Source organism: Furipterus horrens, unplaced genomic scaffold (assembly GCF_987537825.1).
Source record: "Furipterus horrens unplaced genomic scaffold, mFurHor1.1.pri manual_scaffold_4, whole genome shotgun sequence".
NCBI classification, from domain to species: Eukaryota; Metazoa; Chordata; class Mammalia; order Chiroptera; family Furipteridae; genus Furipterus; species Furipterus horrens.
In genome coordinates, this window is record NW_028327174.1 from 180,666,075 (window position 1) to 180,684,287 (window position 18,213).

The 18,213-nt window shown below is 38.8% G+C and overlaps 1 pseudogene; it reads right to left on the bottom strand.

The window, feature by feature from the left end:
• Window positions 1-16,464: 16,464 nt before the first annotated feature.
• Window positions 16,465-17,215, bottom strand: LOC150013488 (WD repeat domain phosphoinositide-interacting protein 3 pseudogene; annotated as a pseudogene).
• Window positions 17,216-18,213: the final 998 nt, after the last annotated feature.

An 18,213-nucleotide genomic window follows, 5' to 3' on the forward strand; every position in this document is an offset into this window, starting at 1 on the left:
AAAAAGAAGAAGGAGAAGAAAGAGGAGGAGGAGGAGGAAGAAGGAGAAGGAGAAGGAGAAGGAGGAGGAGGAGAAGGAGAGGGAGGAGGAGGAGGAGGAGGAGGAGGAGGAGAAGAAGAAGAAGAAGAAGAAGAAGAAGGAGAAGAGGAAGAAGGAGAAGAGGAAGAAGGAGAAGAGGAAGAAGGAGGAGGAGGAAGAAGGAGGAGGAGGAGGAGGAAGAAGGAGGAGGAGGAGGAGGAGGGGGAGGGGGAGGGGAGGGGGAGGGGAGGGGGAGGGGGAGGAGGAGGAGGAGGAGGAGGAGGAGAAGAAGGAGAAGGAGAAGGAGAAGAAGAAGAAGAAGAAGAAGAAGAAGAAGAAGAAGAAGAAGAAGAAGAAGAAGAAGATAGATAGACTACATGGAATGCAGAGAGCTGAGCTTCTTTGCTGTTCTGACAGAGCAAATCAGCAGCCTCTGTGTCACAAGGCCAGATACCCCAGCTGACCAGCTACTAATATTGCAATGTGGGGCAGATTAAAACCGACTTACAAGCCTTTCAATAAAATCAGTTCACTTCCCTGGGTCTCTCTTTTTTATTTTAGTTGAAAAGCTAGTATAACAAATCTATCCCACAGCCTTTTTTTTTTTGTGAGTATTAAATAAAATAACATGAGAAAAGTGAATAGTACTTAAGATCTGACACCTAGTGGCTCAGTGGATTGAGCGTCAGCCTGCAAGCCAAGTGTCGCTGGTTCGATTCCCAGTCAAGGCACATGACTAGGTTGCATGTCAGGTCCCCAGTTTGGGGCGCAAGTGAGAGGCAACCACACAGTGATGTTTCTCTCTCTCTCTTTATCCTTTCCCCTCTCTCTAATAAAATAAAATAAAAGAAAATAAAAGAAAGAAAGAAACAAGTAAACAAATAAATTATTTAAAAAATAAAAAAGATCTGACACCTAACAGGAAGTCAACAAATTGTTAAACTTAACTTGTGAGATATTTATTAGTACTCAATACCAGCGCTCTCCAGCAGAATGTTTTGTGATAATGGAAATGTTTTATGTCTGTGTTGTCTAATGCTGTAGCCACTAGCAACACGTGGCTATGGAGCACTTAAAATGTGGCAGTAGAACTGTGAAACTGAATTATTAATTTTACTTTATTATAATTAATTTAACTTTAAGTAGCCACATGTGGCAAACAGCTAGCATATTGAACAACACAGCTTTATTTTTTTAATAAAATCTTCATATAATTAAAGTTTTTTGTTCTAAACTTATATAAAAAATAAGGTTGTGACTTCCAATTTTGGCAACTCTTTAAAATAACATTATAGTAATTAGTATTCTACTCTATTTACCACTGTGCATTTTGAAATCTCTTGAATAAAAATAAAATTTTTTTCAAGGCTGTAATTTATTATGGTTTTTCTTTTTTTTAATTGTTTTTTTTTTTCTATTACAGTTGTCCCACTTTTTCCCCCATTGCTCCCCTCCACCCACCCCTTCTCTCACAGTCCATCCCAACCCCGTTACCCCATTGTCCATGTCTACGGGTCATTTATACTAATTTCTTGACTAAATCCTTCCCCTTCTTTCCCCCCTTTCTCCCCTCCCCCCTCCCCCCTTGTCATTCTCAGTCTGCTCCTTGTTTACTTGCCTCTGGTTCTATTTTGCTTGTATGTTTGTTTTGTTTATTAGTTTCCCATATTAGGTGAGATCATATGGTATTTGTCTTTTGCTGCCTGGCTTATTTCATTATGCATAATACTCTCCAGTTCCATCCATGTTGTTGCAAATGGCAGGAGTTCCTTCTTTCTTTCTGCTACATAGTATTCCATTGTGTAAATGTACCACAGTTTTTCAACCCACTCATCTACAGATGGGCACTTAGGTTGTTTCCAGCACTTGGCTTTTGTAAATAGTGCTGCTATGAACATAGGGGTGCATACGTTCTTTTGAATTGGTGTTTCAGGCTTCTTTGGGTATAATCCTAGCAATGGAATTGCTGGCTCAAAAGGCAGTCCCATTTTTAGTTTTTTTTGAGGAAATTCCATACTGTTTTCCACAGTGGCAGCACCAGTCTGCATTCCCACCGAGAGTGCACTAGGGTTCCCGTTTCTCCACATCCTCGCCAGCACTTGTTGTTTGTTGATTTGTTGATGAGGACAGCCTTTGCCATCAACAAAGGCTGTAATTTTTATTTTGATAAAATGTTTGGATAAATGTTTTAAAATAAATGAATAATTAATTTCAAAAACAAAATTACATAAAAGCACATACGATGTGATCCTATTTATTTTGGAAAGATGTATATCAAAATGTTAACATTTTATTACAGGAATGTGGGATTATAGGAGATTTGTGTTATCTCCTCTATAAATGGTTTATACTGCTTGAATCTTTTTATATGAACAAGTGTTAATTTTATAATTTGAACTATTTTGCTTATGTTACAAATATAAAAGCGCATTAACCAAAACGATTCCATAAAAGATTAAGTCTCAATCTACAGAAACACAGCTTCCATTTATGGCGTTTAATTTTGTCTTCCTCTCATAAGTAGAGAATTACACCTTGATATGAAGTGATGGAGAAAGAAGCTAAAGCAGCTGGTCTGAAATACATTGACTCCCTTAGCCAAGCATGGGCTACTGGGTAAAAGCAGAGGCAGGTGACCCAGTCTAATCTCCTTGTCAGCATGATAATTAGACCTGTTGGTAAATGATAAATTTATATTTGCTAGGAGGAGGGCCCTTAACTATTGAATGTTCTTAACAGAAAGTGTCTGGTTATCTAGTGCTCAGAAACTAAACCCATCATCTATACATTTATGATATTGGTTCCTGTAAAATGGCGGGGACATTGAAAGAAAATCCTTGACAAATTTATCAAGAAAGTGGCCCTTCGCTAACATTACTCATCAGTAAAAGATAATTGAGTTTCTGGGCTTTACCAGGCACTGTCTGCAGTGCTGGTTACTTCAGAAGTCAAAACAGAATGGCTGTCTTCAAACTGCTCGTAATCTAAAAGGATGCAGTGCTGCCAGCGCTGAGATATGAACACAGGTGCTATGTTAGCACATATAAGAGAAAGATACCCAGCCCGAAAGTATTATGAAAGGCTTTCTTTAAAAAATGTGATATTTTGGAAGAAATGTTGACATTATCTTGGCAAGTGGCTATCAGGTATTCTGGGAGCTCTGAAAAAGATTAATAGTAGGAAAGCATAGATCTAATGCAAAGCATGTCGTCTGGAGTAACTAAAAGTAGGCCAGGATGCTTGCCGCCCTGTTCTTAGGAGGAGATCAATGATGGACAACGATGCAGGACATAGAAAGGGGCACATTGGATTTTCTGTGCTACTTGGGGAATTTACCCCCCATACTGTAAACAAAGGGGAGCCATTTCAGTAAGATGGTAGCACAATTATATTAATATTTCAGAATAGTTAGTGTGGCAGCACTATGGAAATTTGATTAGGAATATATAAAGTCAATTAATCTCTGCTAAGACTGTGCTGTGGAGAAGTGACCATATTATTTTGCTCTTCAAAAGGGGAGGAGAACTACAAGGTGCCCAGCCTTTGGGAATTGCTTAGAAATACATTTTTTGACTCAAACATCTCCTTTTTCAAGGGAGGAATTGGAATGGAAGGCATCATCTCAGTTACGGGCTCTCTTGAGACCATAAAATTTTCCTGTTGCAGTAAATTTAGACCTCCTCAAAACCAGGAAGTATTATTTCTGAAGACAGAGAGAGAGGGGAGTATTTCACTTAAAAATGAGTATTGATATTTTTTCTTATTAGAAAACATGAACATTGTCGAAAATTATGAAGAGAAAAGCAAAAATACCTCGTAATCTCATCTCCCCAGGTTAGTTGCAGAGATAACGTTGTGGAATACTTGACCTATTGCAGCATTTTAATAGAATCCAGTTCCAATATTCAAAAGCTTTGTTATACATTCCATTTTACATGAACAAAACATCTGCCCTTCTGTGGACTTGTTGAGCAATAGGAACCTGCTTCTTCTCTCTCTCCAATACACATCTGTCCCTATTTTCCGAGTTTCTTTCTTCCTTCTTTCTCTCCCCTCTGAGCCTGTGATCACCGCATTATTCTGCATCATTCCAGCTTCTGGCTTTAGCTTCCATCTTACCTCAGTTGAAGTGAAACTGTATCCTAGTAGGAAGGTTTTTTTTCATAAAACAATATTAAGAATACAATAAATAATTGATATTTGAACTTGACCCTGTAGTTCTCTTCTCAGAATATTAGAAGAGTTAATGAGAACAAGGACATAAAGGGCTTTTCAATCTCTATATTCCACAGAGATATATGATACCAATTATTTAAATCTTGAGTAACCTTACACTTTTAGTTCAAAGGACAGGAGAATATTCAGATCCACCTCAGTGGGATACTATCTTATGAATAAATCAAAGTAGAAAAGGAAAAACAGCAAGGACTTGGAAATACAGATGTACACAAAATTTAAAAATCCAGGAAAGGTGCAAATTCTTCAAATAAAAAGTCCTCATTGAATTACTGAGTAAAGCATATTCTTGCTATTGTGATTGTGTAATGTTAAGTATAGCACACCTTGGATAACTTATCTTTAACAAAATCATAATGGCAAGGTTGCTGTTAACTAAAAATTATCATAGTCCATATTTCTGAATTTGGCGAATCAGAGTCTGGGCCATGGTTCTAGGAGAGTATCTAACAAATAGTGTGGTCAACAAATGTATGTTCAAAAAATAGTGACTAAATGAATGAATACTGGATTGGTCTTGGAAGTGTGTGAATAATTATAAGATTTCATCTGTAGGGGGCAGAATCATACTGGGCAGTAAGATGACTGATTGCCATTTAAAAACATGGGATCAAACTCAGGGCAGTGCTAAATGATAAACTAAACTTGAGTGGCCAGAATGCTGGGGGCAGGAATAGAGCCAATTTCTGGGGAAAAGTAAGACTGTAGGCTCCACAATGTTGAGGACCACATCAAGTAGTTACATTGTTGGACTTCTAGCTGAGCACAATGCCAGGCTTAGAGAAGCTGCTCAGTAAATATTTGTTAAATAGATGAATAACGAACTCTAACCCAGCAGGGTGGCCAGGCATACACACAAGAGTGTGTGGTATTGGCTCAGAACTATCGGTTACAAGGCAGCAGGAACAATTTTATGTATCTAATGAGCAATTGTTATTCTACCACTTTTTATAAGTTTAGTTACACATACAATAGGTTTCACCCTGCATATTTCAAATGGCCAACATATCTTCTCACAGAAACTGGCAGAATTGATTCTGATCACCTGTGATTTGAAAACAGTTTAATATACCTATAGGATAGTTCATATTCTAATAGTGACCTTATATTTATAAGATGAGTGTTTTGATATCACTCTGTTTTTTAAAATTTAACCTAGAAAGGTTAGGCAAGAGTAATCATTTCTTCCTTCTACCAACTCCCAGTCCAGCTGTGAGTCCCCTACACCCAGGAAAACATACTTCACATCTCTCTGGCCTTGGGGAGCAGAGCTGGGCTGCCATGTGGTGATAACCAGTACACATGCATCTAACTGAGCCCAGATCCCTGAGCACCACTTCTTCTCAGTCTTCCAGGCCTACAGGCTACTGCTGATTTAACAAGCTGTTGGATTCCACAGGTAGGTTTTTAACCCCCCAAATCTGGTTCTGGAGCATTCCTTCATTTTTCTTCAGCAGACTAGCCTACCTCAAGATTCCCTCTTCTTAGGAAAAATGAGTGAAAGATTTTAAAATATAATCTTTTAACACTACACACCCAAGACTCTTTAGAACATATTCTCTCATTTGAGATGTTTTTGTGTTCTGAGGGAAATATTCATTTCACACTGATATTAATATCACTGAATCACTGTTATTGTTAGCTGCATTCCCAACCTTAACTATTATCTCCCCTTCCCACAGACCCTCCATAAATCACTCATTCTGTCAGTCCCCTGATTTGCAGCCTTACAATATCAGTTTTAGCATACAAATAGCTCAGTCGCTATAATGCTTATTAGGTGGACTATCAGAGCACAGCAGTAACGGGCTGATTCTCTACTACTTTCCTCACTGTAATGGCCCACTCAGGATCATCCCATACAGCCCACTCTGTCTCATGCTCCAGCAACATCGACCCATAAGAATTCTGAATTCAAGGTCAAGGTAGCACATGGATTTACTTTCTTTCCAAAAGCTATTAAAATGTTAGTAAGTAGAGAATAATCTATATATAACCCTGATCTGAGAATGGAGCTATTAGTGATCAGAGATACTAAGGAATTTTTATAATATTGAAAGCCATATGGGCTTTTTTGTCTGATAAATCAGAAAATAGAATGCAAATAGCCCAAAACACAAATAAAGAAAATATGTTGTTGAAGAGGAAGTTGAGGAACTCAACTGGGTCCTAATGTAGGATTCCAAATAATTAGGGAAATATGGTCAGAACAGTCAGGTGAATTGTCTTACCCCTTCACCTCTCTCTCTCTTTCTCTCTCTCTCTCTCATACACACACACACACACACACACACACACGCACACACACCACCCCCATGTGAGTCAGGCTTCAGCCATGAACTTCCCTCTCAAAAGAAGGCATTCTGCCAAAATGAAACTAGAGTTTGTAACAAAGGGTCTCCTACCTCAGGGTTAAAACTCTTTTTAAGGCGTCCTGCTTGTGTTCTCCCATTCACACAAATGTGGACCAGCTAAAAAATCCTGTCCATGGACAAAAGCTCAACTCATCACCCTAAGCATTCTCTCACCTGGAAGCATTTGCAGTTGTCTCTCCCTCTGCTGCGTGTGTGCTTCACCTTATTGTGAAGCCACCTTATTGTAAAGCCTTCCTTGACAATCCTATGGAAAACAGTCACATATCTTCCTCCATTCACGGCATTCTCTGTTTCCATCACCCTGCTTTACTTTCACTACCCGACATATTATTTTTGTTGGTTTATCCACTGTCTGCCCCTACTGAAATATAAACTTCTTGAGTTCAGGGACTTGGTTTTGTTCACCACTAATTTCCCAGTGTTTACAATAGTATCTGGCATTTGGTATGCTGTCAACAAATATTGACTGATTCTATGAATGAATTAACTCAGGAATATGATGAGAAATTTCAAGGTGCCAGCTGTTAAGTAGATAAAGAAAGTAAAAGGCCTAAGTTAGTGCAGGAATTCACAGGGCCCTGAGAATAGTGTCTTCATAAAAAGTGGATTCCATTAAACATACAGCATTTAAAAAGCCACTGGAAGCTCTTAATAATTTGAAGGCATATCATTCTTCCGGCCACCAGGTAAAGCGAAATCATTTAGAATCTCCAGAAATAACAGAGATATAGGCAAGAATATCACAGCCCAAATGTGAACTGAAATAAAATGCATCATGATTTTGAGCAATAAAGAGGATAAAATGAAAGAGACTCTATTTGACTTTCAACTTTAGACTATTTAGCCTCCAGTACAGCTTTAATGCCATAAAATTTGGACTTCCTTACTTTCTCTGTGTGATCCAGACCTCGAGGGCAAAGAGAACTTTCCAAGCAGTAGCTGAGCAAATTGTTTCATTCCCAGGCCAAATGATAGAGCTCCCAGTGGAGGAATCTTAGACTTTCCTTAGTCTAAGACTTTTTAAAGAACTGTACTGCCAGTCCTGACTGGTATAGCTCAATGAGATGGGTGTCGTACCACAAACCAAAAGGTCACTGGTTTGATTCCCAGTCAGGGCACATGCCTGGGTTGCAGGCCAGGTCCCTGTTGGGAGTGTGTGAGAGGTAACCAATCGATGTTTCTCTCCCTCTTTCTTTCCCTCCCTTCCCTTCTCTCTAAAAATAAATACATAAAATCCAAAATAAAACAAAAAAACCCAAAACTGTGCTGCTAGTACATAGTCACTAACCACATGTGGTCTTTAAATTTAAATGGAATTAAAATTACATAAAATTAACTATTTATTTTCTAGTTATACTAGTCACATTTCAAGTGTTCAATAGCCACATGTGGCTAGTAACAAGGTAGAATAAATGAATAAATGCATGAGTGAATAAACAAATAAATAAATTAAACAGTGAAGAAATAAAACATTTTAATCATCACAGAAACTCCTATTGTTCCAACAAATGACGGAGATCAGGAGGAAAATAAAGTGAGTCAAAGATGATAGGTAATTTTGCCTTTTAGTGTTTACATGTACTTAGAAAAACAACAGGTCTGCAGTTGCCAATAATTTCCCAGACAGGAAGGCTTAATTTACATGTTTATACAAAACCACAAATCTGTCTCCCCTTTGTTTCACACCACTCAAATTCTTGCTAAGAATCTAGGCGCCCTTTTAATATGACTAGGCAATAGCTTTCTGCCTGTGGGCCCATTTGGTAGTAACCCTTAATAATGCTAAGACTGCTGGACATCTCTCCAAGTGTTTTGCAAAACAGCATGCTTCTGTAATCACGATTATGTAAGGTTAGCGTTCATTTTCTGTTATCTGTTGTTCCTGCTACCTTGTATTATATTTTCTTTTTTGAATTTTGGAAAAGCCATATTCTCCTTCAGATCAATTGATTGGTTTCTAAAATACAATCAGAACTTAAAATTTCTAGTCTATTTGATTATGTTCTCTGTTTCCCATCAAGATTACATATCAGCCCTGGCGAGTGGCTCAGTGGATTGAGTGCCGGACTGCAAACTCAAAGGTTGCCAGTTTGATTCCCAGTCAGGGCACATGCCTGGGTTGTGGATCAGGTCCCCAGTTGGGGGCACATGTCTCTTGCAACATTGCTGTTTCTCTCCCTCTCTTCCTCCCTTCTTTCCCTTCCCTCTAAAAATAAATAAATAACATCTTTTAGAAAAAGATTACATATCATTTCTCTATGGGAAATCACAATATTGGTTTTATGTTAAATAATATTTGTATAACTTTCTAAATGCATCTTAGTAATTTTTTTAAAAATTAGAACCATAGAAAAAACATCAACTATGATTATAATTATAAAAGGGAATATAAAGTCAGGTTGGTAGCTTGAAATCACTCACAGAAATAAACAAATGCTACAAATCTGCCTCCCCTCCCCTAACAAGGAGTCAATTTATCAGTGAACCAATGGGTGTGAGATTACACAAATTTATAATTTAATTTTTTAATAATAGGTATCAAGGGATAATATACAGGATGACAAAAATTAAAATGTATATTACTTAGATCTATAAATAAAACCAATAGAATAACTATGAAATAATATAAATAAAATTAGTAGGGAAGAAGTAGTATAAATAAATTAAATTCCTAATCTTTCATAGGCAAAGTTTATAGCTACTATTTAAAGTTGATATATTGGTAAAAAGAGATATCAGCATATCATTTAGGATAATTGTGCTAACAGATTTGGGGAGAGAAGGCCAATTTATTTTTCATTTAATATTGCTTCATGTTGTTTGAACTCTTGCTATGTACCTATGTTACTTTAATAAATGTAAAAGTCATGTAAAACATATATTAACTGCCACATTGGCCTTGTTCTTCAAAGTCCTCCTTATGAATAAATAACTTGTTATTGAATTTCAACTATTAAAGGAAAATAAGAGAAACAAAAATATTTGTTAGGTATATACCATGTGTACTATCCGAGGAGTTTCTATATTCATTAATCCCTAAACCATTAAATCCTTCTAATCTCCTTTTGAGATAGGTATTACACAGCAGCAGTCTTAGAATTTGACAATCCAAAGCTAGAAGGGCATAAATTTTGATACACCTACAATGCTGGAGGTACCCAATGTCATCTGTGTATAAAACTGACTTTGTTAGTGATGTCAGGGTTGGGACTACATTGCCCATTAAGATCCCTTCATTTTTGTTAAAGAATAAAAGTTGTGAAATGGAGACAGAAGAGGAAAGTACATTATTCTTTGATTATGCTTGGTTGCCCATGGTGTGGCAAGCAGACTGGCCTGTCCATCCAAACTCAGTAATTCCTCATTTCTTTGCTCTTTCTTTATGACTTTATTTCTTCATGCTTGGCAAGAGCAGAAAGTAAATCATGGCATTTCTTGGCTGAAAGGCAGAGTGAAACAGCTGTGACCCTTGAGATATTGTTTACTGCCTCCTAACACACTGTCACTTTTGTTGGACATGCTTGATGGCTTTCATTCAAACAGTTGGCTGTTTCATTTGCCCCACCAATTGATCAATAGGCAGAGTGATGGCTTTAAGCTGCATTTATCAGTTCATTTATTAAACATTCATGAGCACCTACTACCTGGCACATACTTAGGACAACTCAGGTACCCTACCCTCAAGGGGCTAATAGTCTATTAAGGGAAGACAGACATGTAAATATTAATAATTATACAAGCAGAATGAGTACTAGAAGAAGCATGAATAAGTAACATGAGAACACAGGAAAGAGAAAGACTAATTCTGCATAGGAAAGAAGTGGAGAAAGGCAAGATACAGGAAGATTTACATACAAAATGATATTTAAATTATCTCTGAGCTTCACTATATCGCCCAAGGACAACAAGAAAAAGAAAGATGCAGATAGTCGGCCAAGAAAGACAGAGACCCAGAGAACAAATCTGGGGGCAAGGCCAAAAAGAGGAAGTTGTCCAAAGGCAAAGTTTGGGACAAGGTCAATAACCTAGTCTTGTTTGACAAAGTGACATATGACAACCTTTGCAAGGAAGTTCTCAACTATAAGTTTATAACCCCAGCTGTTGTCTCTGAGAGACTAAAGATCTGTGGTTCCTTGGCCAGTGCAGCTTCTTAGTAAAGGGCATGTTAAACTATTTTGAAAGCACAGAGCTCAAGCGATTTGCACTGGAGACACCAAGGGTGGGCATGCCCCAGCTGCTGGTGCGGATCCTTGAGCAATCACCAGGCTGGTGGAAGGCTTCATGACCCAGTAAGAAATAAACCCAGACACCAGCAACTGTGGCACAGTTACAGGCTATAAAGGGTAGTAGGTTGAGTCGATACAGTGATGAACCAAAACACTCAGTCCCAGCTGCCAGCAGTGTTACCTGCTAAAAGCTCAAAGCTGAGCCTTTTCCCTGGAAACGGCCTTCCTCCCACAGGGCCCCTTTGCCCGAGGGTATGTCTCCACTGGCAGGGGCACCCTGGTCTACTTAACTTATCAGTTTAGGGATGTAAAATGTTAACTGACTTGCCTCTGACAACGGGTAATTCTGGTGGGTCATCTGAGTTCCAGAGCTCTCCATATGTGGTAGGCTAAAAAATGGCCCCCAAAGATACTAATTCTAATCCCTGGAACCTGTGAATGCTATTTTATATGGAAACTGTGTCTTCACAGATGTGATTACATTAAGGGCTTAGTGATTGGGAGATTATCCTGAATTAGAGTGGGCCCTAAAAACAATCACATCAGGAGAAGGTGATGTGAAGACAGAGGCAGGAATTGGAGTGAAGCAACCACAATCCAATGAATGCTAGCAACCACATGAGGAAGCAAGGAATGGATTTTCCCCTAGAGCATCCATAAAGATTGTGGCCCTGCAAACACCTTGATTTTGGCTCAGTAATACTGATTTCAGGCTCTGGCCTCCAGAACGTGAAAGAAAATGCATGTACTGTTTTAAAGCACCCAGTGTATGGTCATTTGTTATAGCAGCTACAGGAAACTAATACAGCGCTCGATGAGCTGAGGCCTTTGTTGCAACTGCAACTCAGTTCAGCTTCTTCATCAGTCCACTCCTGTGAAATAAATTAAGCCACATCTGAGTAGTCATTCTCTTAGGCCCTTCGGTCTAGATGAGCCTTTTGTGGTCTGGCTTAGCTCAACACTTTAAAAGAAATAAAAATTTCTCAGGAAGAGGGACAAAGATCAGACAGGGAACACCATATGTAATGAAATGCCTAAGAGAACTGGTTCATTTGGAGAAGTTCTGGGGAATTCAGGGCAGAAATGTTATGGGGAGCCTCAGATCTTGAAGCTGCACTCATGGCCTAATTTCCTACTTTCTTTCTGGCTTCTACCAAACCCAGATCTGACACTAGACTAGGGGGCCCACCTCATGCAAGACTTTTCATTCTATGCTCAGGTGTTTAGACATCATACCAAAGAAGGGGGTGACAATGAAGGACTGTTTTATTAGGTAGTAACATAATCAGAATTGTGTAATTTGCCCTGACTGGTGTGGCTCTGTGAGTTGAGCATCATCATCCCATGGATCAAACATCATCCCATGGATCAAAATGTCTCCAGTTCGATTCCCAGACCAGGTCCCGGGTTGGAGGTGTGTGAGAGGCAGCTGAGAGACGTTTCTCTAGCACATCAATGTTTTTCTCCCTCTTTATCCCTCCCTTCCTCTCTTTCTAAAAGAAACAAAATCTTTTTAAAAGAGCATTGTGTATTTTAAGATCAATTAGCTGCCGTGGGTAAATAGGAGAGAAGGAAAGAATAAGAGGGTAACATGCGTAACAAGAGTAACAGGAGCAAAGGGTAACACGGTCATATGACGTTGTTTCCTGGACTTTGAAAAGAAGCAACCTCAGGAAACACCTGTGTTCCATTAGTGTTGACCTTGAGTCCCATAACTAAGTGTTTAGAGGTTAAGAAGTTGAAAAGGTGGCAATAGTTCGGAAGACAACATATCCCTGATCGTTGACTGCAGACAGCTGTAGGAACCTGGACCATATTGTCTGGATTTGCGTCCCAGCCCTGTCACTTACTAGGACCATATGTTTAAGCAAGTTTTATGAACTATGTCTGCATTTTTCTCATCTACAGTAATGATACCTATCTTATGGAGTTACCATGAGGGTTGAGTGCAGTAATATATGTAAAGCATTTAGAAAAAACATGTCTGGCACATAGCAATGCTTAATAGCACTAGTTATTATCAGCGCAGCAGATTCCTCAAATATTTTATATGAGGAGAGCTCCTTTTCATTTATAAGAATCTTGAGACCTCAAGAAATGATGAGGAGAAAAGAATGTATTAAAGTTGCTGATTAAAATTAGAAAAGATACATTGTTACCAGAGACTTCACCCTCTGCTCAGCCCTTAGCCCCAACTTTCCCCTCCCCCTTCTTCAGTGAGAATGGCAAGCTGGGCAAGGGAATCCCTCCTACTACAGCTGGCCTTATCTTTTGCTTCCAGCATTGAACTTGAATACCTCCAGCAATAGGAAACTCACACCATTCACATCCTCAAGCAGCCTATAGTCTAAGAGAGAGCACAGCCATAAATTAACAGTTATATACATCTATAACAGCATAATAAATGGCATAACGTGAGCTGAGTTGAGAGTGTTATGGGAATGAAGAAGAAAGGATTAATTTACCTTGGGGTAAGTAGGCAAGGTTTTACAAAGATAATTACCTCTGTGATGAATCTTACAGGAAGAAGCTTTATTTTGCTAGGCAGAGAAACTGGGGACATGCATTGGACGCAGAAGGAACAGCCAACAAAGGCACAGTCTGGAAGGAGCCCAGTATTTTTGGAAAAAGTCTTGATAACAGAAACATAGTTTGAGGAGTGGCAGGGACGAAGTAATGAGAAGGGACAGAAGGTGGGACAGGGAAAGTAGGTTGCAAGTCCTTCAAAGCAGTGCTAAGCTCCTTATAACTAACCTGAAGGCAAGAGGAGACTTGGACGATTCTTAAGAAGAGAAACATAATCAGAGTGGTAGTTTAGAAAATCTTTGTGGAGCTATTATGGATGAAAGGGGGTAGGACTACTGCAAAGCCTCCTGGACATAATGAGGAGGTAAAGCCTTTTCAAGATGTAACATTTAAAACCAAATGACAATGCAAATATGATCTTAATTTTTTAAATGCAACATCCAAGACAAAATGCAGTTGAATGCTTTCCTCAAGATTATGTATATAATCAAGAAACTTTTACTCAGGAACTTTTTATGTTTACTTATACAAGGTGATGGGGATCCCCCCCAAATCCAGAATTATCTTCTGGAGGGCAGGCCCCTTGTACTATAGGCTTCCCCTGCTAGATTAGTGTTCTAGGAACCCATCTGTATCACTGTACCAGCTGGCATTGTTGTGAGAGGCTGTATTCAGCTTAAGTAAAACTTTTTGGAAGATTCAACTTGTTTGCCCATTTCATAATGGGTGATTCACAAGCACACTGACCCATACCATGCTGAGCGTTCAGCAGTTTTTGACTAAAACCGGCATGACCTCTGTGCCCCAACCTCCCTATTCACCCAGTCTCACCTTGGGTGACCTTTCTATTTCCCTGATTAAAAAAGTCTACACAAAGGGAAATATTTTTGCAATGTGGAAAAGATGAAACAAAAACTGGCAGAAGCACTAAAAGGCATTAAAACAAAAGAATTTAAAAACTGCTTTGAGTAGTAGAAAAAAGTCTCAAAAGGTATATTGCATCAAATGGAGAGTACTTTGAAGGTGACTGAAGTTTAAACATGTAAGAATACACAATTTTTTATAAATAAATTCTGGGGGTTGGGGGGTTGCCCCTCTTATGCTGTTTATGTTTATTTTATCCAGAGCACTGTTTTATAAACATGAAAGTTCAGAAGACATGTTTACCTTTAAGCCCAAAACAAATCGAGAAGTAGAAAAAGTCAAACTAAGAAAACTGTTTTTATTTTTTTTTATTTTATTTTGTGTGTGTGTGTGTGTGTGTGTGTGTGTGTGTGTGTGTGTGTGTGAAGGGCTAGAAAAGCAAAGTGTATATTGTCTGGAAAGAATTGCTCTGTCAATCTCTACAACTGTTTCTGTTCCTTTGAAAAGTCACTGTGCATTATGCAATATATGTGCCTGTCAGTCTCTCCCAGTTTGAGCTGAGGATTAGTCTGGTAAAATTTCCCAATAGAATAACAAGTGCTAACATGTCACTTACTAAAACTGAGAATTTTATTTCACAAAGGTAAATTTAAAGCACAAGTTTGGAATTAAAGACAAAACAAAAGCTATCACAAGGCAATATATTTGGAAGTGAAATGCATTAATAGTGCTTCATAGATTTCTTTTCTCCTGAAGTTATTAGGAATTAAAATAAAATTTAAGTGTCCATTAAGGACACCTGCATTAAGATCAAGACCAGGAAGTACATAACTATCATATTACATCGATGCTTAATCTCTTTGTCATATTTGTTGCACAACTGAGAATTTACAATGCTGATTGTAAATATTTGCAACCTGAAACAAAAACACAAAATTACATCTCTTTATCAGGATTTTAATTAAATATATACCTCATATAGTACTTAAGAATATAGAGCCCAGAACTTCTTGTAGCTTATTCAATGATTAAAAAATTGTAATGTGCCTTCCCTTCTGAAAACATTCTTCTTACAAATGTTGGGGACAGAAAAGTAGGTGAGAAGGGAATGCAGAAATGGCGGACTGATTAAGGCATGATGCTCAACACCGACAGAAATCACCAGAGAACACTCTCAGGTATCCCTTGGTTGAAAGAGACGTTGAATTTTTTCTTCATATGTGCTAAATTAAATGACTAATTTTTAAGAACCATGCTTTACTTTGTTCCCTACACAGAGCAGAGAAATTTAGCTTTAACCCTGAATAAAGCCAACTCCCCTTAGTTAGGAGACCGAGTCATGCTCCCTGGGAAGACTGGCTGCTGCTGTCAGTGACATCACAAAACACCCACGCTCTTTGGGTGGGTCTGCTGTTTTACACCAATTCTAACAACCGCAACACAGAAACAGGCAATGGCAGTGTGCGGCCCACATACACACAAAACCAAACCATGCCACAGGCACGGGAAAGATAATGGCATTGAACTGACACAGGGGAGGTGTCCACATTGTGTTTTCTAACGTAGTTGTGTCTGTGTTCTTCATGTTTAGGCTTGAGAAGGAATTTTCCTTCTTTTCTAAGGCAAGCTGCTGGTGTTATTCCATTTAAATCTTGTTCTACTGTAAGGACTAACACTTGAACTAACATTTGTCCTTTCTTCACTTTAGACTCAGTGAAAACGACAGAATCTGTTGCAAAAAAAAATGGAATTTGTTCATCCTTTTCTTAGCCCAGCTTCTGAGTTTGTATGAAGGCCCCTCCCCCCAATTTTCGATGTAAAGGATGCAGTGGAACCAGTACATCTAAACTTCACAGTTGAACAAAAAGACAACAGGCTGGCAGACAGGCACAAATTGTGGAAAGTCACTTCAGTGTCTATTTATGCCTTGGTAATTATTCTTTACTTTAATGCTGGAAATGGGAAGTCTTTGTTAGAAAAGCAAAGGACCACAGATGGATTCGAGGCCCAGGGTCACTGGTGCAGTCCCACAAGGTCCACAGGGTGCCAGCACGGGCCCCAGAGACATCTCAGGGGTACAGTCAGCACACTAATGGGGGGCAGTGCAGGTGCTCACGGCATGTACGTGGGAAGAGCCAGAGCCTGTCACTGGTCATTTCTAGAAACTGTGTGTAGACATCCTCAATGTCTTCCTCCTTGAAGCTGCACAAGGATGTGTATTAGTAGCTGCCTTCTGCACAAATTAAAATGACAGCATTTGACTCTGTTCCAAAAGCACAAATGCATGAAGAGCCCAAGGAACGTGAAATGTGGAAAATCTTGATTTGGAACTGAAGCATCTTGTAAGGAAACTGGCTGACACCAAATTAGACTGTTTATTCTTTTTTATTTGGGGGGGGGGGCATCTTTGCCAGCAAAAATGTGTGGTGTGCCGGGGTCACTAGATAGACAGATGGGGAAGCATCCTGACAGAAGTTAATGTGATCCATATTTGCTGCTTGAGATCCCCTTCCTAGTTCCTGGATAAAATGTGCTGATGAAATAGCAAATGTTCCCAGGAGGGTCCCTTTATAAGATTGCAACTCTGTTCCCCATGGGTTTAGAGGAGTGCAGCCCAGGACACCCTTGTGAATAGGGAGCTCCTTGGTGCTGGCCAGGTCCACAGGCTGGCTGCACGTGGCTTGTGTGCATGTCAGGGAAGGCCGGAAGAAATTGCTACTATGGTGACAAGAGACACAAAGACCTTTAGGCTTATAGCAGGTTTCAGAGACAGGCTACTTATGTGTGTGCATGCGAACACTTTAACTACGGGGTCCAAAACGACCATTATTGTATCTCACCTCAATTTGACCACCTTGACCTTTGTAGAAAACTCTATTCTAATAACAATCCTCTTTTTCAGATCATGCAAGATTATAGTTTTACTGGGAGAGTATTTCAGCTTTTTTTTCCACCACCAGCTAAAGCAAATTAGTTGCAGCAAAATGTTACTCGGGGATTTTTTAAAGGTAGAGTCCGACTGCACCCAGACAGCAGTGTGTGCACACCAGGAAGCCCTTCACACGCTCCGTGTATGTGCCTGGCAGCGCAACAGCCAGGACAGGGCTACGTGATTTATTGTGATCGCTTTTTACTTTATGGATTAGAAAACAAAATGGTATTGACATTAAATTCTTTGGAAATTAGGATGATTTGGTTTAAGGCAATGCCAATGGGATTTCTGAGATTGTGTTCACCTAAGAGAACAAATGTTTTGGACTATTGAAGAAAATGTTGAAAGGATATGACAAAGGGGCATTTGCACTACATGATTTTTTAAAAATGCTTCATATAAAGCAGCAGTAACTGGTGCAATGTGGTACTAGCTGAGAAAGAGACAGACAATGGCAAGACTACAAAGTCAAGAAACAGACCCATGTAACTATAAATAATTTAGAAGATAATAAAGGTGTCACTTGCAATCTTAAAGAAGGCTTGAATAACTAGTAATTATCAGTCATAGGACAACAGGCTTATCACTGCACTAATAACTTCGAGATTGCTGAAAATTTTTAATATTTCTTTAAAAAATCCACAGCAATGTTTTGGAAAGAACTTTCTAAGAAAATATGTCACTAAATCAGAAACAATAGAGAGAAGTGACTGGGATTTTTCCAGAGACTTGACTGGGAAAAAGAGCACTCAGAATCAAAATGAATAAAAAAGACTGAGAACAAATATGTTTTGGAATAGTTATAATATACATAAAAGTTTCTTAAAATCCAATAAAAGAAAGATGAAAAATGAGAGGAATGAGAATATCACAAAAAGTATACAGGGGTGGGCAAAAGTAAGTTAACCATAAATAATAAAACATATTAATACAGAAATAAACTGTGTTTTTTTACTCCCAACTGTAAACCTATTTCAGCCCACTTCTGTATATAAATTATCAAAATATTTTTTGAACACCTATTGTGTGCCAGGTC